The sequence below is a fragment of the Charadrius vociferus genome, unplaced genomic scaffold (assembly GCF_000708025.1).
Source record: "Charadrius vociferus isolate BGI_N301 unplaced genomic scaffold, ASM70802v2 scaffold134, whole genome shotgun sequence".
Taxonomy (NCBI): domain Eukaryota; kingdom Metazoa; phylum Chordata; class Aves; order Charadriiformes; family Charadriidae; genus Charadrius; species Charadrius vociferus.
In genome coordinates this window covers 4,592,308-4,609,447 of record NW_009648333.1, presented here as the reverse complement: position 1 = coordinate 4,609,447, position 17,140 = coordinate 4,592,308, and the positions used below count along the sequence as shown (strand labels likewise).

General features: G+C 39.7%; 1 protein-coding gene across 1 annotated transcript in view; it reads left to right on the top strand.

The window, feature by feature from the left end:
- The window catches only part of SCFD2 (sec1 family domain containing 2), a gene marked incomplete at its 5' end in the record, with an annotated part of 205,566 nt that overhangs the window by 17,799 nt on the left and 170,627 nt on the right, over window positions 1–17,140 (top strand). The window lies entirely within an intron of this gene.

Below are 17,140 nucleotides of genomic sequence, written 5' to 3'. Positions count from 1 at the left end.
ATGAAGTTTTAAAATGCAGTGATATGCGTTGGCCTTGTTACATACTGTGGAATTACTCGTTTGTGGTTCAACCGTAGAGCCAGAACAGAGAGTGACTGGGTGACCTGGAGGGGTGGTTTAGTTTATCATTCTCATACTGTAAAGTAAGCCTGCTCTATCTTACAACTGAGAAAAAAGTGCCGTAATAGACTGATGAGAAGAACAAATGGCAGCTGCTCATTCGGATGACAAATCGGTGTTTGGGAAGGAAACAGTATTATCTGTTGGCAGCAGGTTTGGTTGCAAGTTTTGACTACGTGATTGGGATTCTTTCATGATTTCAAACTTAATATGAAACAGGAACCAAAGCATATGCAGGCTAAAATTTATGTGAAGTGAGCTATTTACCTGGCAGAGCTTAAAGATGCTTTTACTTTGGAAAGTAGACAGAATCTGTGCATGGAGAAAGACTTCTTTGTTTTTTTTTTTACAGAGAAATATTTACACAACTCTTGAATTTATTTTTTTATAATTGATCCAAAATTCCAGCCTCCTCTTCTGTTGTTTAGCATGGCTAAATAATGTTTAGCGTGGCTTCCATTATTTAGCTGGCAGATCTTTGGATTCTAATATACTAATGCCTAGTTTCAGTGCTCACCTCTCTTTGTGCATCGTGTTTTCCTGAAGTGTAGCAAAGAGATGCTGAAATGGGTTTTGCTACTTTATAGCTGCTCACAGTTTCAGAAGTGGTTGTGAAAATTGACCAAACTAGGCCAGTTTTTATGCCCTGATGAACTGCGGTCCTTCTGCAGGCTCTGGATGACTGTGCTACACCAAGTACCACTTAATTGTCATAGATTGTGAATGTATTTTCTAAAATGATCTTCAACTGGGAAAGATTCTCATTCTCTCTGGGAAAGAAAAGTTTTATGATCTTACCTAAATCTCTCCACAATTATACTACTTATTTAAATAAGCAACCAGAAAAAGAAATCCATATTGAGGCATTCTTGATTAGTGGAAACAGCCGCATTTCATGCACTGAATGGATATGCTTCACATGGATGCTCGAGCTCCAGTTACCCCTTCAAAAAAGGAATTTAATCTGGAAAGAAAAAGCTGCAGTTCTTATTAATGACAGGGGAATATGTTATGGCTTCAAACACTCTTTGCACAGGTCGGAAAATACCATCAATGGTACACTTGGTTTGATGGTAAAGGAGGGAATGTGAAGGAGGAGGAGAATTAGGAAGAAATTTTTCACTTAGGAAGAAATTTTTTACTTTCAGGGTTGTAAGGCACTGGCACACGTTGCCCAGAGAGGTTGTTGAGGCCCCATCCCTGGAGGTGTTCAAGGCCAGGCTGGACGTGGCCTTGGGCAACCTGGTCTAGTAGGAGGTGTCCCTGCCCATGGCAGGGGGGTTGGAACTCTATGATCTTTAATGTCCTTTCCAACCTAAACCATTCTGTGATCCTAGATAGCATCCAACACACTTATACAAGCCCTTTTTAGGAGGGCGACACAATGTTAATATTGAACGACTACAAAAAGCTACTGAAAATCCAGAGATTTTGGATTAGGACAAAATTCTGCTCTCCTTACTCATCCTGTGGTAGGCAGGACTGTATCAGGGAGGGGTTGTGAGAAGGTATCCAGAACACAGGGTAAATATATGCAATGTAGACACAAGTCCTTATCTCGTTCTCTATGACAGATCAACCAGAGTATGGAAATGGTTATAAAAAGGAAAGCCTGAGGGTTTCATTCTTTCTGAATAGCTGTCAGTTTGGTTTTGAAGGCTAGAATTGGCCATATTAGGGTTGCATGAGATCTGAAGAAGCTGGGGCTCTAGGCTTGCACTGAAACTATGACAAGTATGCTGCTTTGAAGTAAGAGAGGGGAATAAGGAAGATATGCAGGACCAAGCCCTCAAGTCGATCTAAGTTTGCATTCACCAACATGCTGGCAGAGAATCTGGCCCTGTCTGTTCAAAAAACACGTCTTTAAGATGTAAGGTCTGCTTCAGATTATTTCTTTACTATTTATTTTGGGTCTCCAAGTCTCTTACTTGAATACTTGTTCTCAACTCATAAAGAGTATCTTTGACTGTTTTAACTGGTCTGTGCAATAAGACTTCATAAGCAGTGATTTTTGTGGTAACTGAGTCACTTAAGGAAAGGATTGTCTTTCCTTCTGTGATGAAGACATATTTCTGTACATTAAGCCCTCAAAATGGCCTAGTGGAAGAGGTTGCATCGGTAACTCAAGGCTTTAGGCCAGCAAATGAAGGAGGGAGGTCAAAGGAGACTACCAAAAAGTGGCCTTGTAAATCAAAAACATTGAGGAGAGGGAATTCCTGGCATTCCATGGTATCTGGGTTTATTTTCTTACATTTCTCTAATAAGAAAAACACACTTCAGATGTGTTCTTGGTAAATGTTTTCACTTGTCTCATCTATCTCTGCTGCCAAATGTGACCCAAAATATATTGGTTTTACATGCCTCGAGGACATCTATTGGATAACTAACCACTGCATCTGTAAAAGTGGACTTGGCACTCCAACGCAATCCCTGAATGTAGATTCAATTGTCAGCACCTCATTACTAACTGTTCTTTCACTGGAATCATTTTTATTAAAATAACCTTATGCAATAGCTTTAAAACACAGAACAGAATGCTCTAAAGTAACCTATTATGTTACATGTAGTATTCCCAAGTAATACATATGTTGTAAGGATCAGACTTTATTTTTAGCATAATTCATTTGCTTTGTCCAAAAACTAAATTAAAATCTCTGACAAGTAACTCTTTAATATACACATTTTAAAGAGCTGCTTGGCAGGAATTTTAATATACCTTGTAGTGTACAAAATCCTACTCAGAAGCTTTCAATTAACTTGATTCATACAGTAACTCGGTCTGGCATTTTGCGTAAGCTGTCCTGCAACTTGTAGGAATGAAACGTTTTACAGAACCATTTCGCTAGACTAAAAAGCAGCCAGTTGAAACTCAGACAGGCCTAAGTGATGGTTATGAACATTAGTAAGTTTTTAAGAAATTATATGCGTGCAGTTTTTTTCCTTGGCCACTGTGAGAGGAGCAAGAGTGAATTTTGGGGTAATGCTGGAATGATTAAGTGAGGAAGAGGGCTGTGACGTATCTGGGAAGCCCTTCAGCATCAAGCTTTCCCTTTGCATTGTGAAGTACTGTATATCCACATCTGCTAATTGGCAAACAGGATGGGTCAGGTTGCAATAAGCAATTCTACTTCCAACAGGAAGACTTTCGCTTTCCAGTGATTTTCAGTGATTTTTCTTTTGTTTGTGTTGAAGGAAGCAAACCAGCATTCATTTGGATGGTCAGTTGTTTTGTTTCTGGCAGTCCTCCAATTGCTATGGTGTACTTGGTTGTTTATTTGGATCAGCCTGCCTTTAATTGTTGCTCTGGGGTCTGAAGATCAGGTGCCGCTTCTGCTTTTGAATGGTGGTGGACAGATAGAATAACCTTTTTTTTTTTTTTTTAAAAAAAAAAAACAACAACAACCAACAAATCAAAACCTCTACTTGACAATGAATTCACATGCATCTGTGCATCTGCATCTTACCCTTCTGCAAGAGCCCCTCTGAGAAATCTTTGAAGACTTTCAGCGAATTTATCACTGGGTGGAGAGGGCAGGAGAAGAAGAAGAAGGAGCACTCCTAGACCTGGTCCCATGCTGAGTCGATGCAAAGGAGCTTAGTCCTCAATACCTGGCAAGAAGTGACAACACTAAACTATTTGGACCTGAAACTTGTTTTTGCAAGTCCAAGTGTGATGCATAGCTATCCATTGAGTGCCCCAGTGCCACCATAATTGCTTAAGAGCTCTCTTAGTACTACTGTTTGAGTAATGGGAAAGTTTTAGGATATCTAAATGTTCTGTGGCCTGTAATAAAGGCTGTACTGCAGAGATGGCTGGTGTGAAGCTATTCTAGAAGGGACAGAACCCTACCAGCTGGTTAATGGATGAGAATGATAACAGTATGTATTATGTATTGTTAAATAATGTAATTATAAAAAGGAACAGATAAGGATTAGAGGAAGGATAGAGTTAAAATGTCTTGAGGTGTGCTGACCACATCTTAGAGCTCAGCTTCTTTGCCCAGTTGATAGTTAATCAGCTTTTCTCTTTGCACAGACTGTGTTCAAAATCATGTCTGCGTATAAGATGGAGCTTAGTGGGACTTAATACTTGGAGGATTAGTAAGGACCTAAACCCCAGTCAGCCACTGTCACAACCAGCCCTACCTTCCTGAGGCGCATCTCGCTTGCTCTCCTCTCTCTCAGTAATCTGCCAGCTCTCTTTGCTTAGGCAGAAAAGGTTAAAGTGATCAAACCATGTGTTTGGTAAGTATGCTTGCTGTGGATCAAAAAGAAGACTCCTTAAAAAAGATGAATAAAATTTGTGTTTCGTTGGTATGCTTGACTGTCAGTGAAGTTTTTGAGATAATCCAAGTTTTGAAAGAGGCACACTGAAATTCATATATTTTAAGACAACCAGAGGCATTTGGTTCCAGGACAGTAATCTTGCAAGATTATAGGCTTCAGAGGTTCTTGAAGTTGATAAGTAACTGTCATAAAAGCACTTCAAGCAAAGATGATGATCTGTTTCTTGTTGGTGCAATTGCCAGGCATGGCTTCTGTTTTAGGCTGTTTGCGTGACTAAATGCTTCCCTTTCACTCATGCTTCAGCCTGGTGAGTGGCAACAACTCTGCATGGGTTCCTTTTGCTACACCCCTAACCTTCCCAACCATGCCGTTGTTTCCTCAAGACTTACCTTAGGGTACCATCTTCCAGCTTTAGCATTACAACAAAACACATACTGCAGTTTGCGCTGTAGTCATATCATGGTGTGAAACATCACTGCAGTCTGTTTTGTAGAATGTGAATAGAGCTGGCTTCAGAAATGTATTTAGGGAGAGCCTGGTCCTTTGCCAGCCATTTGATGTTGCTGCTGTTGCTTCTTCCAGTAGTGCAGCAGGAGCAGCCTTACTTGTTTAGAGGGACTCTCGTCCTGACAAAACATTTGATAGCTGCTGAGGAAGTAATCTTGTGGCGGTATCACCCACCGTATGAAATTGGACAGCTACGTCTGTTTGCTTACACGACTCCCAGTATGTCTGCATTACTGTGTTGTCATAGAATCATTGAATACCACATTGGAAGGAACCTCAAGGATCATCTGGTCCAACCTTTCTTGGCAAAAGCAAGGTCTGGACAAGATGGCCCAGCACCCTGTCCAGCCGAATTGTAAAAGTGTCCAATGTTGGGGAATCCACCACTTCGCTGGGGAGATTATTCCAAGGGCTGATTGTTCTCATTGTGAAAAATTTTCCTCTTGTGTCCAATTGCATTGTCCCCTGGAGATTCCTTGTACCCATTACCCCTCGTGTTCTCCATGTGACTCCTTGTAAAAAGGGAGTCTCCCATCTTCTTTATAGCCACCCTTTAAATACGGGTACGTGGTGATAAGATCTCCCCTAGGCCTTCTTTTCTCAAGGCTGAGAAAATTTATATTTAAATTAAAATTTTCTGAAGCGAATGGGAGTTTTGATGTTCTAGTCAGTAACCCAATCCAGATTTCTAATAATTGTGTAATTTGCAGACAACAAGGCGTTACAGAATTAAGCACTAGTTCTCTTTTTTCACAGGGTGGTTTGGAGAAGATGCAGAGTCCTGATCTAAGTAGTTTCTCCCTGCAACCTCAGCCTCTTCTGCTTGCTCAGTTTAATTTACAGATTTTGATGTACTGCACTTGGATGTCACAGCACATGCAGGGGATGACTATATACATATATATATTTATCCCCCCCCATGTCACAAATAGATCTGGTTTATCTGCACACATGGCTTTGTTCGTGTTGGCATGGGCCATCTGCAGAAGGATAACTATGTGAGAGGTTAGTCTAGCAGTTTCAGAGATCTTGCATGACGTCTGGTTCACAAGCAGATCCTTCTTGAGCTTGAGACCCGTTGTATTTGTAAGGCTTTCGTAAAGCTGTTGCATTTGTAAAGCTGTTCTCAGTGCTGCTGGTCACAAGCTTATACATGTAACATAACACATCGCTGCTGTAGGTTAACAGCAACAACCAGTGTGGACGTAGGGTTTATGTTGATTGTGGCAGTGGTAGGATATTTATACAATATTACATTTTTGGGGGTATATTTTTATTCCACCTATAGAATGTTTGATGAATATTTTTCTACTGATTTTGTTCTGATTACATAGAATTTTATAGAAAGCCACAGTTGGTAAATTTTAGAATTACTCTATAAAAGGAATTACTAATCATTCTGTAAATCCTGCAAATTAAGAATTCTGACTCAATATGGGGGTTCTCTTCTTACCTCTTCTATTACTGAGAAAGAAGAAAGGAAAGTGTAGTTTAAGGAAACTGCCGTAATGTTTCACAGCATATAATCCAGTTGAATACTCCATATTATATTGCTTCCTTATGTTTCACCTTTGATTGACCTTGAAGTTTACAGGTTCAAGTGGATATTAATGACCTTGGGAATAGCTAAAATAAACAGAACACAAAGGTGATGAGAACCCATAGCTCCCCAAACTGTTCATTAGACTGTGTAGTTTTGTTTTTAACTCAGGAAAATGATATATTGGCTGTCTGTAATCAGATGAAACGTTGTAGAAATGTTGTCTGTCTAAAAGATTATTCAATATGACCGTATCATTTCAAATATATATATATAGTAAATTCTATTGGAAAAAAAGTCTGAATGTTTTCTAAGAAATTTTTCACTAAGCAACTGTTCTAATATTAAGCTGATACAGAAATTCTGCATTACTAGTCTATGTAAATGACATAGAATAAGAGGATTTATAAATTAATTTTCTTTTCAGATACAATGTGTGCGCGCACGCATGCGTTTGTGCTGACTTTTGTTATGGTAAAATACGGTCCACACGTTACTTTTCTGCTATCTTGAATTATTTTGCTATTTTGGTTTAATACACACTGGTGTCATTGGTTTACACTATTACTCTTTGATACTGGAAGCAGCAATGAGTGGAGTTGCATTAGTTTTCAATAACATCATTCCCTACATTTTTTAAAGACTGCATTGTCTCATGTATGTGGTCATTAGCAAGTAACATTGTTCTGTGTTGTGGATGCTGAAGTATATGTTAAAAGTTTTGGCGTTCTGAAGCCAAAAACCTTCTTGTATGTATATCATGGCGTGTATATATATATATAAATACGTCTATATTTAGATCAACATGAAACAGGACTGTGGTTAAGATGCTTGTCCTTACAAGTTTACATGATGCTTGGATTGAGGAAATGTTTGATAAAACTTAAGACGGTGGGTTTGGCAAGTGAGGAACCTGCTTCAGATGGTGGTTGACCACAGTCATCAGACTTGTGTACATGTTCTATTTTAGAAGTCTGGCCATCTGTAAAGTAGATATATGAATGAGCCAGAAAAGTTAAGTTTCTCTTTTATTTTTCTATTAAAAAAAAAATGGCAAAAAAAGGTAGAATGCTGTGTTAACACTCGCTTTTGTTGGGAGGACTTTTTCCCCTTTTTTTAATCAATTCCTGGTGGGAACTGAATCCTTCCCTACCTTCTAATAATTAATTCTTAAATTTTATTGTAATTTAGTTCACCTGTGGGACCAAAAATATGTCAAATTTTAACAGTCTGATTTACTGTCCATTATCTGTGGAGTGGGGGGAGAGGAATTCAGCCCCAAGCAAAGAGCTAAACAGAGCACTTGTGGGGCAGTTTGGGGTTGCTGTGTTGGTTATGTTTATAAGAACCTCCTGAATTGTTTGTTTTTAAGTTCTCCCATGCTCCGTTGATAACAGGGAGCATTTTTCTTCCTGGTTTGGCAATATAGTGGTCATGGTTTTATTGGAACACAATAGTTTATATGAAATAGCGGTTTTACAACTTAAAATTACGATGTTGTTTTAAAAGCTGTTTTGAGATAATTCTTTCACAATTCTTGTCTGTCTGAAATGAGCTTGTGATTTTGTGTATTCTCATCATTTTTTAGACTTTTGCTATTATGTCTGTGAAAATCCTGTCCCATACTTCAGATGCTTCATTGTAAGATGAACCAAAACTTATTCTCTCATGGTGCTCAATAACAAATTCAAAGAATACTTTCCTATTCCTCTTGGCCTTAGTCACTGGTTGTGTCTGGTGAATCTTATTTTCTCTTCTCCTAAAGGTAATTAACAGCCTATTTTATCATCCTGCATCTGAAAACAATTGCAAAATTCAAGTTAACTTGAGTGAGCGTATAGCATTGCCCTGAAGTGTCGGTATCTGTAGGTATGCCTTTACGAAGCTAAATAGAATACCTTGAATATAATAACTTGCATATAATAACCGTTCCCTCTTTTACTACCGTGTTTTAACCAACTTTCCCCCGGTGAATGAGACAGCGAACCCTTCCTTTGTGAGCCAGAGCTTTCCAAGAGTAACCCCTGTGCTCTGCCCGTTTGGTTTATGGCCACGTTGAGCCAGCTGTATGCCAAACCAGTAACGAAGGCAAACTTGGGCAGTACCCCGTGGAGCTGCCTGGCAGTCCCTCCCAGCTGCCGGGAACTCGGCAAAGCAAGTTCTCTGATTCCCAGTTTGGTTTGCAAAGTGATTCTGCGTGCTGGGTCAGTATTACCAGCACAGCGGGATCCACACAAAGGTGAAAACAGGGGAGAGGAGGCAAAATATTATGGAATTTTTGACTTCTAGTGGCAAACTGTGTCTTGTTATGAACAAGTCTACTGTATTTGTCCAATTAATGCCATACTTTCTTGGTATGTATACCTGTATATTGAACAACATACAGTCAACTGGCCAATAAACTGATAAAAGTGTGTTACTTCTAACATTGCCAAATATTTCAGGTAGTCTGGAGGAGAGTCTATTGTAAATCTTCGTGGCTGATCATCAGCTCCTTTTTTTGCACCTATGCTTTAAGCCTTGCTGGCTGCAAGCTCATTTGCCAGACCTTGAATATTCTCTCAGAACTGCTTTTAAAATGCCTGGCAGCTTCTGTTTTATCTGTATGCTGTTTAAAATAAGTGTTTGAATTCAAATAAGTTGGTTGCAAAAGGCCGTTAAGAATCTAGTCTATTTTTAATTATTTTTTTCCCGATCTTTAGAATGAGATTAATTTTTTTCTTGCAGAAAAATAATCTAATTGTATAATTTGATAATGAAGTTTGCTAACATCTAATAAATAATAATTTGGTCATACAGGACTATGTTCCCTATAGAAGTATTTTAACAATACAGAAACATTTATATACTAGGAAATACTCCTAGTTTGGGCATAGTAAATAGCAAAGTATATCACATAGGCAAGTTTTCTTTTTGGAAAAGTTCAATAGTTTACATAACTAACAATATAGGAAATGCGACCCTTCCTGTTGTAGGACTTGATTTATTTTTTTGCTCAAATATCTCATGAAGTACTGAAATATCTTCTGAACTTTGCAGTGCACTTTAATTGACAGATTAATTTCTCATAGCTTCTTCCATCAATTTTTGTAGTGTGGTTATTACTTTAAAATTGCTGTTTGCAGTGTAGAAAAACGCAAATCTCAAAACCTTATGCATTGTGGAGGCAGAAAAGTTGGTGTTTTAACAGCACTCCCCATGACCTTTAGTGAATCAATTGGTTTATCAATCAAATTATGCTAGTATGAGTTAATTAATTAACTTGATCTTGATGTGACACAGCCTTCCTGGAGTATACGCAGAAAGGAGGGAGAGGAAAGAAGGGTCTGTATAAACACCACATGCAAAGGCTGAAGCTATCAGCCTGCCATTAGCCCTTTATCTAAGAGGCTCTTGGCATATAAATCAAACAATAACCTCTCTGTTTTGACTCGGTGCCAAAGTACACAGCCACAGTTGAGTCTAGAGCAGATTACACCCACTGAGTGGCTTGAGGGCTTGGAGTGAAACTAGGAAATAACCGTTAAATTATTCAGGAACACATTTATGTTCTTTAATGTTGGCTGTCAGGCTTTTTTTTTTTTTTTTTTGAAGTACCGTTTGCATGTTCTAATCATAAAAACCAATACACGGGGTGCATTTTAACACACATCTAAGTGAGGATGTGAGAATAATGTTCTAAGCTGAATGGCTGCAAAGAGCTTGTTTTTTTAAAAAGTTTGGCGTGTTTTGCCACATTGCAATGTTTTTACTAATCTACGGTGGGGGTGGTAATATCCAATGGTCCTTCTGCGGTTTTCTGCAAGCACAATACCAAGATGACATAAGCTTTCTGTTTACCTTTTTTCCTGAGGTTAGGGTGAAGTGGCAAATAGTTCAAGTTCCCACTGTCTATGAGACACATTTAATTAGGCTGAGCAGATTTGCCAATCATAAAAAATGTCCAACAGCAGAATTACGGTCTGCTGCTTAGAGCCATTTTAAAACTTCGTAAAGTTGTCATTTTACTCTCTTAGAAATAAAACGTGTTACTCCCCTCTGGGGATGTGTAATTTACATTTATCTGGAAGGAAACATTTTAGGGGTTTTGTGTTTTTTCTTTGAGGAACCTATTGCTGCATCTTCGGTTGAACACACATTGGCTAACCCATCGAGTGCGCGCACTTGGGATGCACACACATACACTGCCGTGCTAGAGGCTGAAGTGCTGGCAATACTGATAGCTATTTCTATGTAGAAAAATTTTGGTAAGCTATATTAGAGCCATTTGGTCACTTTCAGAAAAATGAAATGAAGAGCAGCTTCATTCTTCGAGGCCAGCTGTGTCTGGGCAGCACGGCGGTGTGGAGGTCAGCTCTTCTCATCCCCGCAGCATCCCCGCGGCGCAGAGCAGAGGCTGTTCAGGAGAGGCTGTTCCACGTGTCGCTGTTGGCTCTTTCCAGTGAGGGCAGCTGTGCTTGGAGTGGGGTGCAGTTGGGGACATGACTGTCCCCCCTCCCGAAGCTGATGGGCTGGCGTGCGTTCTCCAGGAATGCGCAGTATATCCGGCGCAGCCTCCGCTCTCTCCAAACCAGCTGGGGAATTGGAGGAGGGAGGACGTCCCTTGATACGTGGCCCCTCGCTCCAGGCTTGTAGCCAAATTGTTGCGTCTTATCGCAGGCTCGTGCTTTTCTTTGGTTTATCGGGATTCAAACGCCTATTGCCAGCGACGCATTTGTCCTTCGTAGTAATGGTCTTCTAACCACCCTGGTGGGGTTTTTGCAAAGGATACATTGGCAGCACACTTTTTTTTTTTTTTTTGAGCTTTCTCACACGTGTGAGAAATCCTGAGCTGAATTCCTGAAAGATGTTTTCCACGACTTTTTTGGTGCTTTTTTTTTTTTTTTTTTTAGCAGTCGCTCAGTTTTGGGCAGCTTTGTGGTATTAATGAAGCTCTAATTTAATCTTTAGTTAATTTTTCCCTCCTCCCTTCCTCTTGTGAAAATATACAGGCGCAGCTGAGCTGTAAAGCTCTGTGGACATAAGGTGAAAGTTTTGCTGCTGCAACAACCACAGATTCTGTCTCATGTTGAGACTAGCGTGATTTCCCTTCTGATTTTTTATTTTTGTAGGTTTGTAAAAGTACAAACACCACTACTTTGTTATACTGAAATGCTGTCATTTCAGCTGGTTAATTTTTGAAGCCCACTCACTGTTGTTTTCTGTCACTTATTCAGAGTCTGTGCCAGCAACTTGCGCTTTGAAATCCCATGTCCCTTGCCAGGCATAGAAATGACCACGTTTGCTTATTCTTCTTCCTTTAACATCTTGCTTGTATGATGTCCTCCACCTGGTTACTTGTTTCTGATGTAGGTTGTGCTTTCACCTCACCCCGGGCAGTTTAAAACCGAACCAAAACTGTACAAAGTCATCTTTTTCTTTCTTGATTTGAGCTACAGGAAATCTGGGAAGGAAACTGGATGCACATACTGACTTCTCAATTTGGCCTTTGAAAAGGTTATGGAAGAGACTCTTGACCTGTTTTTCAGTAAGCCTGGGGACACGGCAAGGGTTGCGTGTAACTGAAAGAAAAAGTTTGTTAATGCCAGTGTTTTATAAGGAGAAAACAGGATGACCCGAATCAGTCGTGTTAGGCAAAGCAGTCCAGGCAAAAATCCAGTAATAGATAACATACATGTCAATTTTATCCTCCTTGACTTGAAATGAGATCGTAGTCAAATAATTTGCAATAGCTTGCCAGAGACTACAGATGTGGCTGATAATTTTGGTGATTGTGGTATGCTGCTTTGACAAGAGCCTCTGACTTGTTTTCGTTTGGTTAATTATACATGCTGATTGAAGAAATATATTGCCAAACTAATATTATAAATGCTAAAGGGGTTAAGAGTGGCGTACTGGTAGATCTGAAAACATAATTGTAAATGGGGAACACTGTCATTGAATGGACATGTTTTCTTGTATGGGCTTATTGCTTCTTGAACTTTTGGTCAGCGTTAGTGACCTGGAAGACTATATTTTAATAATTTATCAGTAATAGACAAGGCCTGGAGCAGTAAGGGAAGTAAATAACTTTCTGTACTGGTGGTGTGAAGCAAAAGGCATATTATTTCAGCCAAGTCTAAAATTATGGTGGTGTGCATTGGACCCCACAAGGTAATTAGTGTCCGCAGGTTTCTGTCTTTGCCTTTAGGTTTGCATCTGCTCCGAGAGTTTGTTCTCCATTGACTGGGACTTGATTTTACCTGTTTCCACAACGCTTCCAGCTTGGTAATAGCACATCCCAGTGCCTCCAATCTCCCCTGTTCTCCCCAAACGCATTCAAAATGAGTAGCTTTGAGACTAAGCCTATAGATGATCACAGATAGGGGCACTTTCTGTCTGTCAGATAATCTTGGCAGTATTGTCCTTGCAGGACTGGACCAGACAATTATTTTAACAAATGCAAGATTAGGCATTTGATTATCAACCTGTAGATGTCTAGCTCAAGCAAATTAGTTCAGGGATCTGAACTGTGTTTAAAAATTACCAACTTTCTCCTATCTGACTCAATGCATAGTCCCACTTGGAATGTGTTGCCACAGCTGAAAGGAGTGCCATGGGAATGAGAACAGGTTCCCCCACAGTGAGTGTTGCTGAAGCTAGCACGCCATCACCAAAGAACTGCTTTACAAACTGCACCCTCACTTCTGCTCAAGCCTTTGGCTTTTTCACCCTGGCATCTTGCTACCAGTGAACTGCAGATTTCATTGAGCGGTCTTTCCTTTGGGTATTGTACATAGCCACTGCACGGCTAACTTGTTCTATTCTTGATTTTGTTTTTTATTTTTCCATCTTTCCTATCTTTAATTAAGAAAGAGTGCCTCCAGAGGCTGCAGCTCAGAGCTGCTTTGAACCACCTGCAGCTATTTTTGGTAAGCAGAGAACATCCCAGTCTTTCTGACCTGTTTATCATCAGCACTGGTTTCCTGGCACTGTTGGCAGCTGATGTCTCATTTTAGGATTCGTATAGATTATGGGTCTGATGATTTAGTCCTTTTTCCCTCTATGTCTTCATGATTCAGCTTTTTAAACTGGCATGCAAGTGCCAGAAGTAGGGAAGCTGCGTCTTTTAGGTGTCTAGATTTCTCCCTCTTCCTTTGTAACCTTTTTTGTTGTTAAGTCCAAATTATACGCAGGTAAATTTTAATTAGTTTTGGAACAGAGAATGGCTTATTAAAAAATGTAACATTTATGTATGAGGGAAAGGCAGAAATTTGGAATTATCAGGTGTTTGTCCAAAAGCTTGCTTTATGACTCTTGAATGGTATAGCTGTGTCTAACAGGGCTTTTCAAAGACCTCAACTTTATCTCTGGACATAACATCACATTTTTGTTTAATAAACTTGTAATTTGTCTAGCAGGTAACTACTACACTTGTTTTTATTATATTCTGTTTTCTGAGATGGCTGATTGATTAGGTACTATGACCATAAGGATAAAAGGAAGGGACAGAGTATCAAAACCTGTAACAAAACTTTAAGCCTGTTGGTGAAACTGGTTGATGGCAGAAGCCCCTGAATTTCAGTACTCTCTTCTCTTTGTCAGACTTGCCGTGCCCTGCAAAACATTTCGTAATAGAGATGCACAGAAATGTGCACTGTAATGTTTACATATTATTGTGACATTTATTTTGAAGGGTGGTTTAGAGTTCCTGATCTATATTGTAGTGTAACTGTAATGAATTTATTTTTTCTTAAGCAAAACAATGAATCAGACAGTAATTCTTAAAGGTTTTTTAATGCATAAAATATTTAAAAAAAAATAATCTACTTAGTTTCAGAAAACTACTTTTAGAGCACAGTGGTTAACTAGATAACTTGTAAAATCAACAAATAATCCTCGGGAAGTCAAGGAATGTAAGAGGAAGGAGAAATTTTGCATTGGGGTACTGGATCCCATACAAATCACTGATTACAGCACCAGTGTCATTGGATTTGGGGTGTTTGGACCAAAGCAGAGGAACTGCAGATGGGAAAAAGAGGAGGGGAAGGGCACCGTGACAAGAGCTGGAAGGCAGTCACAGACAAATGTCTCACCAAAAGGGGAAGATAAGATAATATTGTTTCCGAGTGTTAGAAATCTCTACAAGGAGAATGTTGTGGTAACTTCTCAGATCAGGCAAGAGGCAACACCAGAGCCCTGTGCTGTGTCCGACTGACTCATTCCCAGCAGCCATTCCGTCCTGTCATTGATGAAGTTAAAGTGTGAGCGGTCGTTCAAAGCAAAAGCCCTTCTCTGAAGGTGTAATAGAGAGGGAGTGGGAAAAGTGTTTTCAGCAGAAAGCATACAAGTACTTTTGTTGCTTTTTCCCTGTTGTATTTCCAAAAAAAATGACTGAACATGGGGACTGTTGCTGTCTGTGGCTTGACCTCGTCAGTTGGCTATGTATGTGAGCTATAAATATATATTGATCTCATCCTGTTTTATATTGTTCTATATACGATACCTAAACCACTAGGCATTCTGCAAAGCAGTGGGAAGAAAAATGTCTTCAGAAACCCAGTGGATTACACAGAGATCCGAGCATACAGGAGCATGGCTGACCTCCATCTGCTTTTAGGCTGTACCACAGTTGTTTTGCTTTTTGCTATTTTTGGTGTGCTAAAGCAACCCTCGAGGATCATGCAAACTTGGGTCCTTGGGATTAAAGAAAACCTACTGTGGGTAAAGGAGGAAGAGAGTTTACAAAGCAAAAAGCAAACCTCCCCCCTTCCATTTTGCTTTTAGTGCATTAGTATGACTCATTCTTACTCTTTTTTTTTTTAAGTTTAAAATAATTCATCTGTTATTTTGGAGGGGTTTTATTGTTTAAACTACAGCTGAAACATGGACCTGTAGTAGTGATTATACAAGTATAGTGTAAGTTGCTTTCAAAGCCTTTGCAATCTAAATTGACAGGATTGATCAACACACGTGGTGTGGAAAGGGAGAGCAGCAGGAAAGGACGACAGGTAGAAAAATGGTGCAACCTTATCACGTACATCCTGACTTTTACTGAGGTTGATAGGTGCTTTTTGGATGAATTTTCCACACTTTACTCTTTGCTAAAGATCTTCATGAAGTATAGGAGTGAGAAAGATGAGAATACAAAAACCTGTGCAAAATTTGGGAGGCTTTTGTTTTAGCTTCCCTGTGTTGTTTGTTTTCCTTTCCTTTTTTTTTTTTTTTTTTTTTAAAGTCTTAGCTGCTGGTATCTGTGTTTATAGAAGAATCTCTGCTCATATGGTGATGAAGAGAACTGGGAAGATGAGAACAGGTTAAAATCTTGGAAGAAAAGTCAAGCTTTTGTCTTCTAAATAGAAAAAAAAAAAGTACTTTAAAAACTAGTTTCCGGCTGGTTTAGGCCTGATTCCTGATCTCTATAGTGGAGCTGCATGTTTAAGAAGGGATTAGTTAACGGGCAAAGCTGTGGCCTTTTGCAATCCAAACCTCAGGTGCACTTATAAATGGCAGTGAGACATACCCTGTGAATGTGATATGAACAGGATCAAACAGCTGCATTTAAAAGTGATGCTGGATGGGTAGGACTGAATCGCAACAATTGGATAGCTAGTCTGTAAAAATAACATACTCATTATATAAAAACAACATATCCATTACTTAAGGGACATAGTGTTGAAGCATCTAGTTGCTTTGGAAATCTCTTTCTTATTTCTTGCACTATTATACGTTATAGATCACACTGTTTTTTCTTGTGAGGAATCCCCTTGGAGCTGCTGCCCCTGAACAGTGCGCAGCATCAATGCTCAGATCACACTTGGGGATGGAGAAGAGGGAGCTGCTGCAGATGCCCAGGCTGCTTTGGGATGTGCTGCCTCCTGCCTTCATCACTGGAGGAAGGTTGAGCTGCGTTATGTGAAAGAGAAATAGAAAATCTGTGTCAGGTCATCCGATTTTTCCTTCCTTAAAGCATGGCGACAGGATGAAATTTGCTCCTCTTATTCATTTGTGGTTTGTTCAGAAGAAGGGTAACTCAACTTTCTTCCCACGGTCCTTCCACCCACGCGGGCTTCAACAGAGGATGTGGGTTCCTGGGATGACAGGAGTGGGGCTTGGCAGTCCTCTTACCTGGGTTGGGTGAGAGCAGAGATTTGCTCCATACAGCCCTGCCGTTGCAGCAAAGCATAAGCACAGCTGCTCTGTAACGGGTATCAAATGAATTGTTGGGGTTTTTTATTTTCCATGAAACAAATCTTGTTTTGGCATGTTTATAAGCATGTTATAAATGACATCAAAACGTATTTAGGAGTTAAACGTCTCCTGAGGGGGAAAAAACAGAGAGAAGCTTTCTCTTTAAAAAAGAAAATAAATTAAAAAAAAAAATCCAACACAGTTAATCCCAATGTGTGGCTTTAGCCCCAGGCAAGGGTTTTCCTCCCTTCTCCTCCTCCCCCCCTACAGAGAAAACACTGAATTCATTCACAACAGCAACAAATGCAGCATCCTGGAGGAGAGAGACTGACAGGGAACTGAGTGCAGATGAGCCACAGAAATTCCTAATTTAAGCTTAGCAACAGCAACAATAAAAAGGAAATCTGTAAATACAGAAACCATAAGGACAGTGACATTCCACTATGGATTATTCTTTTCATGTAAGGAGAATCCATGACACCCAAAGTGGCGGTAGTTCATCAAATCATACCAAGA